We start from the raw sequence: 21,430 nt of genomic DNA on the forward strand, positions 1-21,430 counted from the left end.
CTGAAGACCTGCGGGGCTGCTTCAAGATCTGCCCTTGGCACAAAGGCTGTGAAAGCTGGAGTGCAGAGCACCACATTCCACAGCTTCTCCCTTCCCCTGGGAGAACTTCACAGCTTTGGCCCAGCAGCTTCATCATTTTGGTTCCCCATGATCACCGTGCAAGGGGACACAAGCCCATCACCAGCACCGCTCCGACCTCCCCAGCTCCTCTGCTCCCTCCACCCTGCACAGACCCAGCCGAGCCCTCAGCTCTGCTAATCCAGGCAGAATGGCAACCCCAGCTGGATGGGGGAGAGCCAACCAGAAGCCAAAGGCTGTTTTGGAAGGATGTGAAAAACTGCTGAGCGGTGATTTATTCAAGAGATTCATCAGTTCACCAACTTTCCGAGGCTTCGGAGATGGTATAAATGTAACAAGTGAGTCTCTTGCATGAATAAAAAATTACGTTTTACATAAATTAAATATATAATTTGATTAAACATGTTTATGTCTCTGCAGTGACATTTAGAATAGGAAGTATTCATTTTCTGTTTTGAAAGGAAAAAACTCTTTCAAATGTAATTTGAAGCTGTCAAACCAATCTTCTTTACAGATCTTTTAAATGTCACATACCTTCGAAAGGGGATGGCAGATTCCTTTTAAATATGCAATTGCAAACAGTCCAAGCAAAATCAAGAATTTATTAAAATATGCTACTGACATTTATACTGATTAGGTATAGCCCTTTCCTCACTCCCTTTCGATAGACTCCCCTACAAAAGATGTGTCACAACAGCTCCCATTAACTCTGTGCTCGCCCTCATTCCCCAGCACACAACCAGCAAAATCCAGCTGCAGGAGAAGAACCTCCTCTTCTCTAGGGGCAATAATATGGATTTGTGCTCCCTCTACATGAAGAATTGTACTTTCTGATGATTTCTTACCAGCATGCCTGAAATTTATAACCAAAAATATTAACTGCACTTACTTTAAATCAAGTGCAGCACTACCCCTAATGGCTTTAAATGGAAGAGTGTGTTAATCATGGACATAAAGAAAACCCACTGCAACTCATTTCCAACAACTTTACAGGAGCAACCTGTATGTTTTGTTTTATAATCACAATATCTATCTTTCGATTATTCATTATTTACCCCACCTAGAATGCATTTCTGGACTGGTTTTCCTTTTCCCTTTTCTACCAGTGAATGATCAAGTGCAGCAATGATGGCAGCTCCCATTCCCAGTTGCTCCCCACTGACATATTGGACATTTTAGGGTCATTTTATTTTTTTTAAAAGACGAAGAATTTAATGATTATTTTTTCCCCTCAGTCACCAGGTCAGTGAAGTGCACAGGCATAACTCTCATTAGCATTAATGGAAATCCCCACTGTAAATTCTCCTCTGTGAAGCAACATTAAAAGCAAGGCCATCCTGACCAAGCACACTCAAACTGGAAAATAAAATATACCTCCCATTTCTTGCTACCTCCAAAGGGAAAACATAATGGAGAGCAGGAGATTAAACTACAATTCCTGTATCAAATCTTCCTTGTACTCTATAATTACTCAACACAACATACACAATAGTTACTCCTTAATGATGAGGATTTGTTGCATGTTACTGATAGATTTTATTCTAATGTTCTCTCAACTTTCTGGTGCATAACACAGCCAATTACAGCACAGCCACTGCAACATAAATCACCATCACCACCAAATCTGGCTGTCTTCAAGCTTATACTCAGTGCTTAAAAATCCTCTAACTGGTGGGTTCAACTTGTGAGAGGGGACAAAGTCATTTTCCACCAGTGCCCTTCCTTCCTTCCACCAACCACTGCAAAAGGTGACCAAGATTTCTGGGGATTCCCAAAGCTGAGCTTTGGAACTCGTGACACAAATATCAATACCCAGTCCCTCAGTGAGCAGCTGCTCTCTGGTTCATGGGTCTGTCAATACCTTCTGCTGACACAACACTGATGATCTGTGTCAGAAACATTCCTTAAATACAGCCAGGGAAAGCTGAACACTGCAGGACAGCACATCCATTTTCATGGGTTTCTCAACTACGCACTGTATGTCACTGCCCCTGAGAGCTCCTCCATCCCTGAGCCCCTAAATCACATCTCCTGCAGAAGCCAGGAGAGCTGGGCCACCAGAGGAGATCCTGCCTGACCCCCACCACACCTGGACAAACTCACACCACGTTTCAGGGAAGCTCATTTCTTCACTGAGCCCTTGGAGGACACAGCATCCCTTCCCAGGTGAGGGCACTGAGCACCTGACAGCACAGCACCTCCTCTACCCCATCCAAACCATTTTTCCTGCTCCCACAAAAACCAAGCAATCTTTTGGCTAGCTGAGGCAGCCTTATTCCCACTCCTTGCCCTTGGCAAGTGGTCCTTGACCAACACTCATCTGCAGGGTAGGAATAGCAAGGAATTTGTGTTCTGTTTCTGCTTCTCAGCATTCTCAGCTGCTTTTATACATGGTAACACACAAACACAAGAGCAACCAAACAGCTGAGGTGTGAATGGACCAGTTCAGCGTTGGTTGTGTCCATCCCCCTTGGTTTGTGGAGTCCAGTCCCACCAATCCCTTTGGATTGCTGGGGAGCACAAGAGTTAAGCTTTTTTAATGCTTAAATCAACTTCAGCCAGTCCACACTACTTTCCAAACCTCCATAAGGTCTTCCTATAGGTTTTGTCCATAAAAACAAATGGTCTGGACTTCAGGCAGGACTCCCTTCCCTTTCCAAGGAATGAGTGGAGGAACCAATCCCCAAACCCTGTACATGCAGCATTTGCAGGCAGGCCATTCCCCTGAGGAGAGCACCTTCAGTCCCTGAAGGTTTAACACCCATGAATGGGAGCCTTGGGAGATGCCAGCAGGCTGCTTTCTGTCTGTCTGGCATTTCTGCCTGGCATTTCTGCCTGGCATCTCCCCCCAAGCACTGCCAGTGCAGGACGTGCCGCCTGGAAAAGGCAGGAGATCTGCCTGGTGGGCTTCCCAAAAGCACAGCCAGTCTGATCCACATCTGAGCTACTCTGGAGCACAGTTTTGGAGCCTGCCAGCAGCTGGTGTAAATCAGCATCAGCCCAGCAGCGTGGCAGAGAGCGGAGCCTGGCTCCCCTCCCCGCTCCACGGCGCAGGAGCATCCCTGATCTCCTCTGACAGAATCAGCGCACTCGTCACCAGCGTTCTTCTGAGCCAGAGCAGGAGGTTTGCCTTTATTTCCACTTTACTGCACCCTGCTGACCCAGGACACGACTTAAAAACAGCAAGTATGGAGTGACAAGATTTAACAGTCGAGTGATAAGCGCGCTTGGTGCTAAAAGCCTCCTTGGGAAAGCTCTGCTTTGCCATGAGAGCAGCCCGTGGAGGGGCCAGACCAGCCCCATGTCTGCTGTGACAGCAGCAGGAGACACGCTGGCTCCTCTCAGACTGCTTGCTGTGAATCCCCAGCATGACAACTTTCCCTTTTCCCATCCCCTTTCCAATGACAACTGCAAAGGGCCCTCGGCAGGAGCCGGTCCTGCCCAGACCTGCGCCCACTTCCAAGCAGCCCCTTCACTCCCGGAGTGTTTCCTAAGCCGGCAGAGCCACGGAATCACAGGATAATGAGGTTGGAAGAGACCTCTGAGATCACCAAGTCCAACCACAATGAACAGCACCAGCAGCTCTCAGTGTGAGGTGTCCAGCACAGACACCATTCCTCCCTCCTGGATCGTGCTGTTATTTGATCTGTGGAAGCAGGAACGGGGGAAGCGGCCAGGGAAGGAAGAATACCTTAAGATAGTTATGGAAGAAATTACAGAACCATAACACAAACTCCATACAGAGTGTGTGAGCACACAAGCATTTCTCCTGCCACAACATAATGAATGCAAAACACGCTGGGATTTCACTCTTCTGGGGCAACGTGGGCATTATTTTTGTTGATTTGTCCAGTTGGGTTTTTGAAAGCCATCGCTTCCTGCATTCCACAACAGAAACTTTACCCCCACCAAACCTGGTACCATTTCATTTTATTCTTCCTGTCTCTATTCTATTTATTTATTCAGCAAGCCAATGTGAGAGGGCATAAATCACACTGCTACTTAAGTCACAGGGGGAATTCCTTTAAACATAAGTAAAAACTCATAAATAACTTCCTGCAGTCAACAATGCATTCATTTTCTTCTCTGCTTTCCGACCAATCTTCCAGCTAACAAATCAAATCAAGTGCCCAAACGTAATTATTCTGTTGTGATAATCACCTCCTTATACTCAGAGCACACCTTGGCTTATTTCTTCTCAAATTAAAACTATCAGAGAGGCTTGGGATGGTGGGAGAGAGGAGGAAAGGTTATGAGCCATTGATAAACCCAAGGTACAACAAGGAAACTCTTCAACTTGACCAAAGTCCTGCATCTTGAGCAGAAGGTTGGCCTTTTTGTGCTAGGTTGGTAAAAAAAAAAGTGATGCCAAATCCAATTTAGCCTCACTTTTTATTAGCATGACTCACAGTACAGTTTTCAAGGCAATGAAGTGCATGATATAAAAAAAAATAGATGATTTTAGAAGCAGGACAATTCCCCTAAACTTGCTGGAAGCAATGTAGCTACAAATAAATCCAGGAATTAATCTGTGACAAAGTCAGCAGAAAGGCAAGAAACCTTCACAAAACGTAAACACACAGGACAGTGTGGGGTGAACATTTATTTAACCTTCCACGAAATTTGCAGTTTCTCCTGTAAGTAGCCCTCAGCACTTCCAAACCTCAGCACTTCCCCACCCCTCCTGCTTGCTGTGGGCAGGGTGGCCATTCCCACTGGGATGGAGGTCAGGGATGATGCCCCAGGGGAACAATCCCACCCACGGCCCCACTGCATCCCCATCAGCTCACGGAGTGATGGCCAGCACCAACAGCAGGGCCAGCAGCATCAGGCTAAAAATAAAGCCCCAGAAATAACCTTGCCTTGGCTGCCAGCCTCCTGAGGAGGCAAAGGCACAGGGCTGGAGGGGAGCATCAACAGCCCTGGCACCATCCCTGTGGATCCAGCACAGCGGAGGGACAGGGCCAGAGGGGAGGAGTAAGGGACCCACCATGGGACTGGAAATGCAGCGGGAGGGGAGCAGAATCCCACAGCAATCCCAGCAGGTAAGTGTGTGTGCAGCCTGCCCAAGTGCATCCTCATCCTCCCCAGAGCACGGCTGGGCAAGGCAGAAGCTGCCACAACCCATCTGGGGATGTGATGCTGCAAGGCAGGGGCCAGGAAAACAGAGCTGGAGGGCAGCTGGTAACCCTAATCTACATCATTTTCTTTAATTTCACTGCTTTATTTCGCCATCTTTAAACAAAACCCCCATGACAAGTTTTTCCATGCAAACACCTGCAGTAAACCTTGGAAAATGTGCAGGTTTGAAACACAGAAACCATAAGCCAGGCCAGTCAGGCTGAGCCATTCCCAGTTAGGACACGGGCACCTCAGAGGACACCCAGCTCGTTCCAGAGGCTGCAGGTGTGGGAGCCAGGGGTGTTAGAGAGAGCCCTGCTGACACAGCTCCAGCAGCACCCCTCTGGCCAGCCCTGTGCCTCAGCAAGGCAGCCACACCTCAAAAACAAACACCTGGATTCCCTCACCTGACCTACGGGACTGCCTGTGTGTTACAGAGTTCAGGAGGGGACAGCAGAGCCACTTGGAAAGTGGTTTGGTGTTTTTTTTAATTAGCTAGTTTGGGGAAAGATGCACATCACAGGAGACAAGGCTCTGGCTGGTTAAACCCTTCAGGTAGAAGGGGATTATACTGCAAACAGTGATGTATCCTTCAAGGAGGATCACCATTAAACTGCTGACAGATGATTCCCCTGCACAGCACACTTTACAACCTGAGGAAACCCTTCCCAGCCCAGGCTGCACCTGGTGCAGGGAGGCAGGAGCAGCCCAGATCCCAGAGCCTCACCCATCCCTGCAGCACCTCCCTCCCAGCAGACCTTACCTGAGTTTTCTGAGGGTTGTTTTTTTTTCCTTCAATATATTTGTTTGATGCATTTCAAGTGAGATACTTCTAATTCCGTATGATGGAAAGTGATTTTTATAGAAAAGCTGTGATTCCCAGATGAAAATGTTCATTTAGTGATTGAGAGGAAAAAAACCACAAGAGATCTTACACAAGGAGAGGCTCCCAGAGCTGAGGGGGACCAAGAACCACAGGGCTCTCGACCATTTTAGACACACAGCACAGAATTACAGAATGGTTTGGGTTGGGAGGGGTCTAAAGATCATCTTCCAACCCCCCTCCAGGGTCAGGGACACCTTCCACTAGAACAGGTTGCTCCAAGCCTCATCCAAGCTGACCATAGTCTTGGCCAGCTCATTTAACCTGATGCTCTGCAAAATGTTCTGAAACCCTCAAATAAAGACCTCTTAGTGCAATAAAAAAATCTTCTATCATTTCCATCAGCAGCTTTAACTCCCTAACACTCCCTTGCACAAAGTTTACATTAGGAAAAATAATTAAACAGCTATTGGGCTGATTCTGTGCTTGCTCAGCAAGTATCAGTACCTTGGTAACTTCCTTATGACTTTACAGAGTTCCCTGTAATTCCCAGGGAATTACCAGAGTTTCTGGGTTCACTTTCGTGCAGGTTATTTCAGGGTTTTGGCACTTAGCTTGTGGCACATGAACATGGCACCACTCACACAAACCAACACCTGCACGACTCCCTGGAGCAGATATCAAGTGCTGAGGGTATCTGAGATTCCAAAGGACGGCCACTGAATTCAGAGAAAAACATCCATTTTCCAAGTGCCCCAGCCAACAGGGAAAGACATGGTGTACCAGGGAAACTCCCAGCTGGGTTGGGTGGGATTTGGAACACAAGAGGCATTCAGGCTCTGGGGCTGGGAAGTTTTGGGGCTGCTGAGCTCTGACCTCAGCCAGAAACCTGGAGCATCCTGGTAACCCCACAGCACTGGTGGAGATGGGGGTGATGATGAGGCATTTATTTAAATGGGATTTTGGGGAGGAATTGTTCCCTGGGAGGGTAGGATGCCCTGGCACAGGGTGCCCAGAGCAGCTGTGGCTGCCCCTGGATCCCTGGCAGTGCCCAAGGCCAGGCTGGACACAGGGGCTGGAGCACCTGGGACAGTGGAAGGTGTCCATGCCCATGGCTGGGATGATCTTTAAATTCCCTTCCCTCCCAAACCATTCTGGGATTCCCTGAGCCGGTGAAGCAGCAGCGACCCTGCAGTGACCATGAGCTGTGGGGTGGCTGCCCCAGAAAATGTTCATTTAGTGGCTCAGAGGAAAGAACCCCAAGAGATCTTACACAAGCAGAGCCTCACAGAGCTGATGGGCAGCAAGAGCCACGGGGCTCTTGTCCATTTTAGACACACAGCACAGAATTCAGAATGGTTTGGGCTGGGAGGGGTCTTGGGGAGCACAGACCTGCCCAGCTGGCAGCACACTCCTCCTGCTGTGGGGCAGGGGTGCCTGGCAGGAGCTCAGCAGGAGAGAGGATGGAGGTCAGGACCCACTGAACACCTCAGCTTTAGGTGGTGTGTATCTAGCCCAGGAAGCAATGCATTCTTCATGCCTTTTTTTTCCTTCTATCTGCTATTTTCAAGTCCCAAAAAAGCTACTGGACACGGAGCATCATTATGCACACCGCAACCTGAACACAGCAGGAAATTTTAACATTTCAGCTGCATGCACAAAACCCTCTAACACATGTATATTTTATTTGATTTACTGCAATACTTTTCTTCCATCTCTTGAAAGTAATTTTTCTCTAAAGCGTAACTGCTTAATTGGCAAGTGTACAAAATATAATTACACTGCATACAAGTTACAATATTGCTTATGGGAATAACACTGTTGATGCATTCTGCTTTATTTTGTGTTTAATCTCTATTAAGAGATCTGTGTGAAAATAGCAAGGTACTCTTGATCTTATAAACATGACATGTAGTTCAGTCATTTCCCTGCCTAACCAAAGCCCAAACAAATCCAATTGGAAGACAACAGAAAATTCCTGGGCTGGCTTGGCACGTCCAAGTTAATAAAATCCTTATTTTCTCCTCTAAAGAAAGTGCAGTCCACAGGACACTTAAAAAGAAAATCCCCAGCGTCTCCAGGCTGAGGTTTGTCACATCCATTACACCCTGAGAGCGATGGAAGGACGTGGCACACAGGAAAACATGGCTGTGTGTGACAGCATTAGGGGGGTTTATTACACTCCCACGAGGACCTTTGCAATCCCATCTCTTACAATGAAAGGATGAAGAAGCATCACAGCGACGTGCCTGACTCATGCCAGCACGGGGAGCAGCACCTTGGCAGCAAAATCTCCCACCTTCTGTGCCCCTGGCTCTGCCAGCCAGGCCAGGGCCACTCCCAAACTGCAGGAGGATGGGTTGGGAGAGGTTTGGGTTGGGTACCAGGAGAGGGTTCTTCCCCCAGAGGGTGGTGGGGCACTGAACAGGCTCCCCAGGGAATGGGCACGGTCCCAGGGCTGTGTTGGAACAAGGTGGGACAGGGTGGGATTGTTGGGGGGTCTGCAGGGCCAGGAGCTGGACTGAGGATCCATCCCTGTGGGTCCAGCCCAGGAGCAGCTGTGGGATCCTTCCAGCAGCACTTACACCCAGGAGTAAGTTACTCTCAGGAGGAGATGCCCTGTGCAGAAATGGGTCTCACTGCTCTGACAGACACCTACCATTGGCACGGTTTAAGTGCCTTAAAGGTTTATTTCATTTGCTTGAGTAACGAGATTAATGTTTGTTTGTTTAAGCTAAATCATACAAAGCCAAACATCTAAATGTCCTTAATTCATGGCATTAGCCCAGGCTGTGTTACCATGTGAGCCCATCTCACTGTCCTGCTTCTAATTGCACCAACAAATTCCTGCTTTGCTCCAGCTCCTCTCCCAGAGATCAGACAGCACAGGGACACCTCAAGAAGCCAAATAAACCAATCAACATTGTCAGTATGACACTTTTCAACTCCTTGTTTTCTTTGCCACTGGTTTTTAACATATTTGACCTCTAGACCTAAAAACCCAGTGTAAACCCAGCAGATATAGACCTCTGTATATATATTTTTAAATTGAGATAGACATGGCAGACCTCTGTGCATAGATACAAGGGTAGATATCCAGGTATACAGGTGGATGCAGATATATATAGATATACACACATATTGAGGGGATATGAAACAATATCCTGCCATAACAGCTCCTGCATGCTCAAGCACCACATAGACCAGACCCCAGCAATCCCACAGACCTCACCCACGAATGATGGGTGAGATGGGCAGACCCACCTGCAAACTCATCTAAAAGCAGAGTAAACCTGCAAACATCCAGCTGGAGATTCCCACTCCAAAATCAAAATAAACATGCACACAAACGCATTGCTTTCGTACCTACCACTACCCCAGCCATGCTTAAATCTGAACTTGATCTGTTTTGTTCAGTTTCACTCTTCTGCTCACAGGTTTCTCACCAGGGCCACTTATTTCTGATGTATCATGGTCACCAAGAGCTGGCTGGGAGCTTGACTAAATTCTGCACAATTAGATACAGCAAATGACTATCAGAAAAAGGAATCCTGCACCTAAATTAACTCTCTCCTGACCCAGGCATTAGCCACAAAATGGACCAACGCTGTCCCTGTGAGCTTCTCACCCCGTGCCAGGTACCTGGTGCTGGCCCAGAGGTAACTCATCCCTGTGACAGACACAAGGCATCCTTTAAGGAAATGGTGGGAAATAAAGAACCTACCATCCTTCCTGAGTGCTCAAGCTCCCACCCTGCAATCTTCCCCCTCCAGACAGAGGTCTCCTCCCTGCAAGTCACCCTCTGGAAGAAAATCTGTCATGCTGATGCTTGGGATCTGCAAATCCTTAGATGTTCTCATTTCAAGGATGGGCTTTCATGGATTCTGGGGTCAGAAGAGACCTCTGTGATTTTCCAGCCTGACAGGCTGCACACTAACTTACCTAAATCAGTCCCTGCTTGAGCCTCACTCACTCCAATGAGCAAACACGCCTGAACTTGGCATTTCCAGAGGTGGGGAAATCACCAGCACCTTCAGCAGCCTCTTCCACCATCATCAGTGCTGAAACCACAGAGCTCAGCTCTATTCTTCAGGCTTCACCTTCCAGCTTTCAGGTCTCGTTAAAACTCTGCCTGCTGGACCCAAGAACTCCTTATTACTCAATTTATTTTCCCTGTGACAACACTAATCCCCTTAATTAATTTACCTTCCAACATTCTCCTGGATAAGTCAAGGCAGACAGAGGTCCTGGCCCCTTCCCCTGCACCCCTTCCTGGCTCCTTTGGCATTCCCACAGCCCTCCCCAGCCCCTCCTGGACAGGGACAGGGTGGCTGCCACCTGCCAGCACAGACAAGGAGCACACAAGACCTTTGGCCATAACATCATCTCAGTGCTGCTGGCTCGTGCCCCACCAAGATGTGATTTCTGCAGACAGCATCCTGGAGCTACAGCCCGACTTGTTTGCTCTCAGATAGAGGAATTTACAGTTGGCCATCTGAGAAATATTACCTGCTTGTAGCCAAGCAATACAAATTGCTGTCACCAGCAGTCACTCCTGTTTGTTATTTACCACTCTGCCAGTCCTGGTGACATTTCAAGCTCCAGCTGCAGTGACTCTCTGCCTTATCACAGCTTGCTCAAACATCAAGCAGCGTGAGGACAAAAATGAGTGTTCAGGGAGGCTTCTGGAAAGGGTTGTTTGGAAATTATTCCCGGTTTTGCCGCTGGATTTTGAGAGCTGGCACTCTGCTGGGGCTCAGCCAGTTTTCCTGCACATCCCCAGTCCAAAGAGTGCTGCTGTCCAAGCTGCATTTCGTGCTGAATTTTAAGGAACAAACCCTCCTCAGTTACTTTTATCAATCCCATTCACGAGCTCTTCAAGTGGAAAAAGAAAAGTTGGTTCTCAAGGATGTGCTGCCCCTAAACCCATGCCAGTGGGAGCTGAGTGCATCACCATCCTGCCTCCATCATCAAATAAATCCTCAAAATGCTTGCCCAGGACTCACATGGAGCTGACAGGTCTGGGATGCTCAGCCTGGCCCATTTCCTGCTTTTCCAGAATAACAAAAGGTGAGCATTGCCACAGTTCAACAGAACTCTTCAGTAGTTCAAGACTTAATAAAAAATACACATTTCTGGCTCAGTTAGCTCTGGAAACCTCTTCAGTGAGAGGCACCAGGGCTGGAGGACATAGGTCTGACTGCAGCAGGGACTGCTCAATGTTCACTTCTACCACAACATTCACAGGGACTAAACATACCATTACTTTTCCCCATCAAAAAGTGTAATATTTATGATTTTTCTACTAACCTCATGTGGTAACCCAGTTTTATTTCTAATATCTTACAGAACTGTTTGTTGTTCTCATCACTACCAGCCACAGTTTCTCTCTGCATCCCTTTCCCTCAAGCTCTCATTTCTGTTTTTTGCTACTGATTTCCCTCTCAGGCACTTGGGTGTGCAGACATGGACTGAGCTGGAGCACCCCAGTTTGGCAGCCAGCACCTTAAAGAACCCAGAGCCCCATCTGGAAGGGGAATGGGTGAAGGTGGAACAGACAAGCAGAGACCCCTGACCAGATCCTCCCTCCTGACACATCATTCAAGTGAGTTTTTTCAGAAACAACCACAACAAAAACCAGTGGCCTCAACCTCACTGCCTGTGGCTGGACCAGAATGAGATCTCAGGTATTCCAGTTTTCAGCTTTGGGACACTCCAGTTCCAGGTTTGATGTTTCACTGTACCATTTTTGCATGAAAAAAGGAAAGAGCTCAAACAAGTGGCAAATATAAAATCTACATGAGCTTGTGCTGCAGGATCATGAAACTTCTAAGAACCATGAGAACATGAAAACTAATGACAAAGGGGATTTTTTTCCACATATTGAATTGAAATTAATTTCATCCACAACTAATCACAGCAAAGCTTAAGGCTCTCAACTTTTAAATGTAACATCTACTATTTAGCTTAATTACTTTGCTTAATTTACTGGCTCCTTCCAACATCCCCTCTCATGGAAAACCAGGTTTTCAACATCAAAATGACAAAAAAACTGACACTGTATGACAACTCTACAGGTACCACCAGCATCTCTTATATTTGGCCTCAGCTGTCCTTTAAAAGGGAATTTATTTGCAGGGTTTTCTGTCCAGCTAACACCAACAAAGGACATTCCCCACACCCCTGCAGAGCTCATCCCACCCCAGGGTGTGACACCCACTGCCTGCACAGGGACTCATCACTACTCATTGGTAGAAAATAATTTTGCTGATTTTCTGCCCCAACAATGATGTTACCAGCCCCAGCACTGTGCCAGCTGCATGGAAACTACAGAATTTACAGATTTCCATCTCCTGCCTGCCTCTTTTGGGGCCAGTCCTGCACTCCTTGTGCACCTGTCACTATCCCAAAGGCCATCAGCATTTCATAGGGGCTCATCCATGCTCCCAGCCAGGGTCACTCACACCTTGCAGAGCCACACATTCACAGTCATTACAGTAAAAACCAAAAGCCAGGCTAATTTTGGAATATCCCACAATTTTGTGCCAACCTCTTCAGTACACAAGCTCCTCTTTTTTCAGTGTGAATGGATCACTAAAAAAAAAAAAAAAAAAGAAGATAGACAGCATCCATTACATATCTGTTATATTTAGCAACAGAGAATCCATCTGCATTATTCCTGGTCTCATTAAAGACTTGGCTCCTTGTAAATATTGTGTCTGTAATCCCCACGTTTTCCCTCTGAGCCTGCTTCAGGGGTCTATTTCTGTAATAATTGGTGTGTGTTGTTGCACAGAAACAGTGGCTGAGTGTCTGTCAACATTGCACAAGTGAATGTACACAGGAGCAACTGCAGCACAACTCCTGTGGAAATCAGCTCCACTACAGCACCTCAAAAAACTCCCAGCCAAGGAACCTGCACTCTGCACCTGGGCCCAAAAAATGGGATTTGGTCAACCCTGGCTGGGCCACTGTGGTGGCAAAAATCCTTCCTAATCCCACCCTGCTCCAGCTGCTGGTGGAGAGGACCCTGAGCCCAGAACTCAACAACCAGGCAGGTTTATTTTAACCATATAAAACCTAATTCCATCAGGAGGGATGGAAAGGAGCCCAGGGCAGTTACTTTCAGCAGGACCACTGTTTTTTATTGGCTTAAAGGATATGTGAAATCATGGCCAGACATGGCTAGAGGAGCAAATCATTAATAATTAAAATCTGCAACTGAGGCATTCAGGTAACTCAGGTTTTATTTGAATCTTACATAAAGTCTCAGAACAGATGGGACTTTATGGATGCCTATCAAGATGCCTACCTTGATCCACCCTGGAAGAATCATCTATGTGAAAAACAAGGCTGAATTATCCAAAATAACCCTGGCATGCATGGACACACAGCTCCTGCCAGCTGTGGAGCACAGGGACCCCAAAAGGGATTCCAGGGACTGCCCTCCCCTGGGAAAACCACAGAGCAGGGATGAGCATCCAGGATCTCCCAAAGCACGCTCTGCTCGTGGCTGGCATTTCAGGATGGGCAAAAAATCCCATAAAAACCCCCCAAAACTGGCAACCCCACCAGGCAGCAGCACCAGTGACCCCAGGGAAGGGTTGGTGGGTCCATCAAAGCCAGTCCCAACCATGCTGAGCCCCGTGACAGCTGCTGCAGGGGTCTGACAGCAACACCCCGGGAGCTACACTGGATAAAACACGTGAAACACCCAGAATCACACCACCAGTGGGAACAGAGGCAGTGACACACACACACAGCCATTTGGGGCATCCTCTACAGCACCACAGCTCTGATGTTTCCCCCAAAACACTGCCCTTGCTCTTCACCACGCTTGTCCTGACACAGGACACAACTGCAAACCTCAGACCAGGCAAAGCAAACTCCATCCCACCCACACTGACTTTCAGATCATGCAGGTGCCAAACTCTGGTTCCACCATGTGTTTTTCCCCTCAACTACAGCTGTAGTTCTTTCTAATAATCCCATGGAAATTTCAAAACATATAACCAGGCTCTAATAAATCACAGCACATCCCAGGAAGAGTTTAAGGCAAAGCTGGGTGGAGCTTTGAGCTACCTGGTGTAATGGAAAGTATCTCTGGCCATGGCAGGGGCTTGGAACTGGATGAGCTTTAAGGTCCCTTCCAAATCAAACCATCCTGTGATTCTATGAAAACATTACAGAGGAAAAAAAAATCCCAAGCTTTGGCAGGAGGGCCCCCATGACCTTCCCACACAGCACCACCATGCTCCCCCCTCACCCAGATCAAGCCCAACAAAAAGCAAACTCCAATGTTCCACCTGCATTATCACCTCAGAGAGGAGAAACAAGAACTAAAAAGCTCCAGATGTTTATTGCTGGTTCTTAAAAAAATCTCTGGGGCTCGTGGTGCAAGAAAGGGGAGAGCACACTTATAAAGCACCATTGTAGAACTGAACAAGTGACACTGATTCTTCTGTGCTCTGTCACCAAAACTCCTGCTGACTTCACACAGAATGTAATGTGGTGACTCCCTGGTAAAATGCCAAAATCCCAGACTCCTCACCACCACGGGGCAGAGCAGAAGCAGAAAACATGTGGGTGGTACAATGAGGAGATTTGGTTTCCAAGACCTTGTTGCTGCATGGGATGGTCGTGACATTTTTCATCCTTTCACCTAAATCTTATCTTGTTTCCTTTGGCAAAGGAGAAGGAGGGAAAAAAACCCAACTATGGGAACATGGCATAAGGAATGATAGGTGGCCCAGGCATTTCTGAGCATGACAAACTGCATTCTAGAACAGCATCCTCATACTGGGTGTGACAAACTGCATTTGAAGTTACATCTTCCAGCACCACAAACAGCAATGGAGAAAACACCAATTCCTGCCTAAAACAATTCTGTTATCCCAGTAACCAGAGCAAAACCAGCAGTGACGTGCCAAAACCTCCCCTCCAAAGTTTCAGTGCTCTCTGCAAGAGGGGACCCCAAAATTCATCACGCACTCCTTCCTCCTGGTCTTTAATTCAGCTGTGAGACCTGACCATTTCTCCTTTCAGAGTCCATAATTCAAATACCCTTACAGCTGGACAGAGGGATCTGTAAAAACCCCAATTTCTAGGGCAGGTGTAAGTCATCAGCCCAAACTGAAGAGCTGCTCACCAGAAGCTCCACTCTTTACATCTTTAACTTTCTACAACCAAAATACAAAGCAAGGACAGGAACCCTCACTAGATCTACGCGAGGAGTAAATGTGACACCCATCAGGTTTTATGAGACAGCTTCATCCACAAGATCTTAACAAAACACTTGTCAATTGCCAGCGCTGTGCTCCCAGCAGCTTTTCCATTTCTTCTGCTTTAAACATGAAGCCTCTTTCAATTCCCACAGCTAGTAAACAGCCCAAAACACCCAGGGAAAATTAACCTACCTTTTCCAAATGCTTGGGCAAACCCAGATTGAGGGGTTTTTTATCAGTATATTTCATTCTTGCCAGAGTCAGCTGAACTGAAGAAGTTTTATTTGAACTGCAGCCAGCCTGATGGATAAATCAACTTTCCTGGCCAAAGGCTTCAGTATGTTACTTCCAGCTCATGCCTGGGACCTCATACTTTGAGGCTGATGTTTTTTCTGATACAAGGAATATTATCACCAGACCCCAGTGACAAATCTGTGTACTGAAATGCCAGAGTTAAAGATGACAGTTTGTGCTACAGCTCTTGCTGTGGGGAAATTCCTGCGAGTGTTTTCCATCCAGGAAAAGCAGGAGTGGAAAAAGGGCACAAGTTTGTCCTCGGAGGAGCAGGGGGATGAGAGGGAGCTGTCAGCAAAGGGGCTCTGGGGTGGCAGCTCCACGGGGCATGGAGCTCTGAAGCCACCCTGCCAGCCAAACCCCCAGATCCACATGGGCTGGAAAACTACCTTAAAAAGAGGGAAAGCTGACAGCACGAAAACATCAACCGTGATTTGTACACTATAAAATTGACAGTAAAACCCTGGACCAGGGAAGCATCTCAGCCTGAAATTCTAGGAGAGAAAGGAAAAGCCAAATGTTCCTGCAATCCGTGCCCCTAAACACAGGAGAGTGCCACCACTCTGACTGAACTACCTTATTTTCTGTTCAGCTTTAGAAACACTTGGCTGTAACTTTGAAAAGAGAAGATATTTTGATTGCCCATGACTGGAGAGAGCTTGGATGGAGTGAGGAACAGCCCTCAGCCCCCAGATGCGCCCGGGTTTGCAAACCATGAAAGCCAACCTCTGTCCCCCCTAATGGCTAACAGGTGGGTTTCACAAAACGCCTCCAAAAATAAAAAGCGCCTTTCTAAAAATACCACCCTGCATTCACAACGCCAGATTTTCCAGAAAAATACTGACGATAGCTGACATTTCCCAAACAATCGCTTTTATGGGAACTTGGGGCTGCCCCTGCAGCAGAAAGTTTTGCCAGGCAAAGAACTGAAATCCTTGTTTAAGATTCGAGCCCCGTGGACGGACCCATTCCCTCAGCCAGCTCCGGAGCACGAGCACAAATCAGCTTTATGGAAGTAACAGATTACAGAACACATCGCCACAAATATTTCTTTTTTTTTTTTTTTTTTTTTAACTAGAGGATGCGTAATTGAAATGTCTGAGATCCAACAATCACCTCAGAATTCATAAATGCCTCATAGTATTCCAAACACACTCTCCTATAATGAGACCGTCTTCAATTTTCCTTGGTAAAGAGAGACCTTTAAAGAATGCTAAAGCAGGTCGGCGCCCTTATGCACTGATGGAAACAGGAACAAAAGCATTTTGTCACCAGGCATCTCGTCTATCATTATTTCCCTCACTCTGCTTAAACGGACCTAAAAGTACGTGCCTTTTCTTCCTCCCCCCTGCCCAAATATCCGCAATTTCATCCCGAAGGAAAGCCTCCATCTGTATGGGAACAAGGGACCGTTACACCGAGCCGGCACCGCCGATCGCTTTTTTCCTCCTGCTCCGCTAATGTTTTTTAAAACACAGGATTAAAATGTCATCCCACCCCTCCCGTTCTAGGGAGCCGTGTGTATTCCTCTCCTCTGGTCACGGTGCACTTAATCAAGTGTGAATGATTAAAGTACTTCAATTAGAGCTACGTACATTCATTGCAGGCAATTCAAAGGCAGCGGAGAAGTGTAGCTGAAAGAAGAAATTACTTCTACTACTTTGAGATCTCCATCTCCTACTTTCCTCCTCCCCAGCACAGCCGGAGCCCTGGGACCCGGCGAAGTACCAGGCGCTAAACCCCGGCCAGGATTTACCTTGGGGGCACGTCCCTCGGCAGGACAAAAGGCTATTCTTTCCCCCTCAGCAAGTCCTGCAAGTTTGGGGGGGAAAATGTTATTATTTTTTTTTTAAATCGTGGAGCGGAGGGGTGTGAAAAGAACAACCTCAGCGCCTAAATCCACGCACCCCCTCTGATTTTTCCATTCTGGTGATACCAGGGAAGGGCTTAAAATGTCCAGGTCGAGGGGGGGAAATAGATGTGATAAATAAATAGTGGGGAAATTATTCTGAGCTCTGGCGGAGGGGTACAAGGTGGGAGGGAGGGAGCCAGGCGCGGCCCCGCGGACACCGCGCACCTCCGCGGGTTAGAAGCGTGCAGAGTTGCTAAGTGACTGAGGGGCGAGCGCGGTTATTCAGCAGCAAAAAAAAAAAAAAAAAAAATTTAAAAAATTAAAATTTAAAAAAATAAAAAATACTAAACCAATTTTTCCCTCGTAATCCACCTAAAATTAAGATTAATAAAATAAAATTTAAAAAGGCAATAACTAAATACACTATTCTCCCCCCCACAAAAAAAAAAAAAATTATAAACGCAGCGCAAGGCGGCGGCTGCTCCGCGTCCCCCGGAGCATCGGCCGCGCCGCTCCGCGGGGTTCCCCCCTTGCCCAAACTTTCCTGCCGCCGCCGCCCCGTTAATCCCCCGGCAGATGTTGTCGGCGGCTCTCGGCACTAAGTAAACAATGCGGGGCCCGGCACAACAAAAGATTTCCCTCTTCACCCCGCCGCTCCGCGCCCACCCGCGCAACTTGCGCGGCCGCCTCCCACCACCATCACATTTCCACCTACCCTCCCCTCCTCGTTTTTTTTTTTTTTTTTGCCTCCTCTGTCCCCTTCGCCGGTGAGGTTCACTAAAGCAAAGATGTCCTCGCTTTTCCCTTGTCCTTCTCGCCGGGAAGCGCAGCCGCCGCCGCTCCCTTACCTGCTCCCGGCCGCCGCCAGCCCCGCGCCGCTCTTCACCGCCGCATCCCTCCCCGCATCCACCGCCGGGCTCTGCTTGCCGGAGATCCACCTTAAAAACGCCACCCGCTCGCACACCGCACAAAAAAAAAAAAAACTTAATCCTTCCCCCCCCACCCCCCCTTTCCCCGCTCTCCTGCTCCGCCCGCCGCCGCGCCGGGAGCGGACGGGGGCACCGGAGCCCCGCAGCAGCAGCGGAGAGGATGCTAATTGCAACTTGGGGGGGAGGGCCGCTCTTCCCCCCCCCCTTTCCTTCTTCCTCTTTTTTTTTTTCCTGTTTTTTTCCCCCCTTTTTTTGTTTGGGTTTTTTTTTTTTTTTTTTTTTGGAGGGTTTTTTCTTTTTTCTTTTTTTTTTTTTTTAAGCCAGAAAGTGCCCAGGCGGCGTTGGGCGGAGCGGCCGCTCCCCCTCGCCACGCTGGGCGAGCGGAGAGCGAGGAGAGGTAGAGGCTCTCACTGCCTCGCTTTTTTTCTTTTTTTTTTTTCCCTTCTTCTTTCTCTCTCTCTCTCTCTCTCTCTCTCTCTCTCTTTCTTTTTTTTTTTTTTTTTTTTTTTTTTTTTTTTTTTTTGGCAATAGGCGGGGTCTCTCCTTGCAAACCAATGACACAAACCCACATGGACCAGCCTCGCCCCCTATAGATACTCTTCACTACAAATAGGCTCTCTCGGGGGATTAGTGGATCAGCTAAAGTACAAACAGACGCAGCGAGGAAGGGGCGGGGGGGCGGCGGGAGGCGCCGGGGGTGGGGACCGGCACCGGGACCGTGCGGGGCAGGGCAGGGGCTCGGCGGGGCTCCGGGGGCGGGGAAGGGGCTCCGCGGGGCGCGGCGCCTGTTGCGCTCGGCGGCGGCCGGCGGAGGGGCGGGGAGGGCGGGCAGGAGCGGCCGCCGCCGCCGCCTTTGTTCGGCCACCCGCGCTCAGCGCGCCCGGCCCGGCCCCGCAGCAGCGCGGGCACCGCCACCGGCCCCGGGGGACGCCCGGCCCGGCCCCCGCGCCGCGCCCGCATCCCGGCATCCCGGCCCCGCAGCGCGGCCGGAGCGGATGCGGGGAGGCAGCGGGGATAGCGGCCGGCGGGGATAGCGGCCGGCGGGGATGCTCGGCCCGCGCTGTTGGCATCCCCGAGGCCGAGGGGCTGCCGCGGACCCCAGTTCGCTGCGAGCGCGGTGTGATCGCGGCCGGGCGTTCGGCTGGGTGCGAGATAACGAGAGCGAGCTCGGCGCGCATCTGTTTGTATTTGTATGCCGTATTACCCCCGTAGATTTGGGAATTAATGTTTTGACAGACGTTCTTCATCTGCTTATCACAAGAATGTGGGCAGGTGGTGATCCCATCTTTTTGTTGTATAATCATCGAGCCTCCTGCATTATATATATCCCGTGCTTCTCAATCAGCCTGGGAAACAGTACATTCCTTTTCTACGCAAGTAAAACCCTTGAACCAGCTCAATTGTCCATCACAATAAATAAGCGAGCTTCAGTTTTTGTGGGTGGAATTACACGGTTAAGGGCCTAAAGATCTTGATTCTTAGGAGCACGTTGTACGTCCTCAGTGGATGTTTACACCACGTCCATCATCTGTCTTCCCAGCACCTGCTGCCGGGGGCTGCCGCCGCTGTCCCGCAGAAGCTGGAGCCTCACGTGGCCTCAGCTCACCAGGATTCCCCGTGGTGTCAGTGCAGAGATGGCCGCAGCTGTGGCCACCCCATGACACCCAGGCTCTGCACAATGTGGGTACAGCCAGGCACCTCCACGCAGATTTTAGCAAAATCCAGCAGCTTTCAGCTGGAAGATGCATCTTATTCTGCACTTTTCCCTTTGGCAAAAGTCCCTCCAAAGGGAAAACTCTTCTTGCCCGGAGGAAACCTCAACATGAAAATCACAATTTCCGTATTGCTGAGACTTCTTGGATTTCCTTCATCGACAGCACTGCTAACTGTCAAAACATTGTGGGCAGCTCCTTTGCACGTGGGACGTGGACTGCAGTGGATGGAGGAATTTGCCCTGACCAAGGCCTTGCTCCTATCATTGCAGCGGGGATTTTTTTACACCACGACCCTGCTCTCTCTTTGCTTTACCCAATTTGCTGTGTTAAACATTCCACACACAATGCATTGGGGCGCCGGGCAGGAGCTCAGCAATTGCTTCCAATAAATAACCTTGGGTTCATGATATAAACAAAGGCAGTGACATAAGTTGAGGCCAAAGACACAAATAATTATTTCATTACCAGAGCAATTAGGTTACAGGTTGTAAAGGAGAAAGCTCTGAAGCTACACATCTTCGAGTTTAGCAGGGGGCAATCCTCAGGCATGTGGATTTTTCTTCAAACTATTTGGATTGCGATCGAACATTCATCAAGTGTGAAATAGCCTTTGTAATGAGATGCTCGGAAAGAAGATACACAGTGGGTTCAGTGGGAGGCCTGGAACGACGGGGGCTTAACTTCAAATTGCAGCTTTTAAAACTTCCATTCAGCTGCTGTCCAACCTTGAAGGAGTTTCAGCTCCTCCAGTGCCTCGCTGGTTTGTGTAAAATTTAGTGTGTGCTCAGAGTGAGGTGTTTTGGCTTCCCAGAGCTTGGGAGCAGCAGTTTTGGGACAAGTGGAAGAATTAACAGCCCAAGAGGAGGATGGTTCTGCTGTGTGCAGGCACAGACCAGACCTCTCTTCTGCCCTCTTTCCTGCAGGTTGTTTCTAGATTTTACCCAACTTCTGGGCAGATGTTTCAGGCAGTAGGCTGTTACTGAAAAGGAAGGCTCTGCACATCTCTGAGGCACCCAGGCTTATAGAATAACTGGAGGTGGCTGTGCTGATAATCCCTGCTAGGACAAAAACAGTCCTGAAAATGTAGCTGTGAGGGATGCCTGCAAAGCAAATCCAAGCTGCTCCTCTATTCTATTTCTTTTAATTGATCAGCAGCTGTACTGAAAAGTTCCTAGTAACAGTTAGGAACCAACATCTTCCAGGATTTCATTTTTTGTGAAACCAAATGAACTTTTAAAAATGCACTTCCTACAATTCCCTCTAGTATGATAACTGGGTGTTTGGGGTGCAGGATTTACCGAATGCCCCTCTTCCCTGCCAGCCAGGCCTCCCCTCCCTTGCTGGAACAATGCTGCTCACCCAGTGTTGCAGCTTTACTCACTAAAACATAACAG

At 48.5% G+C, this 21,430-nt stretch overlaps 1 protein-coding gene across 1 annotated transcript in view; it reads right to left on the reverse strand.

Moving 5' to 3' along the window:
- LOC311156254 (C-terminal-binding protein 2) overlaps window positions 1-18,761 on the reverse strand; it is a 132,229-nt gene extending 113,468 nt beyond the window's left edge. The window contains exon 1 of the mRNA XM_084210084.1: window positions 18,241-18,761. The gene's annotated coding sequence lies outside the window, so the exon portion shown is untranslated. The remainder of the gene's footprint in view (window positions 1-18,240) is intronic.
- Between the last annotated feature and the right edge of the window lie 2,669 nt (window positions 18,762-21,430).

This window comes from Fringilla coelebs (assembly GCF_963513975.1).
Source record: "Fringilla coelebs genome assembly, chromosome: 8".
Classification (NCBI taxonomy): domain Eukaryota; kingdom Metazoa; phylum Chordata; class Aves; order Passeriformes; family Fringillidae; genus Fringilla; species Fringilla coelebs.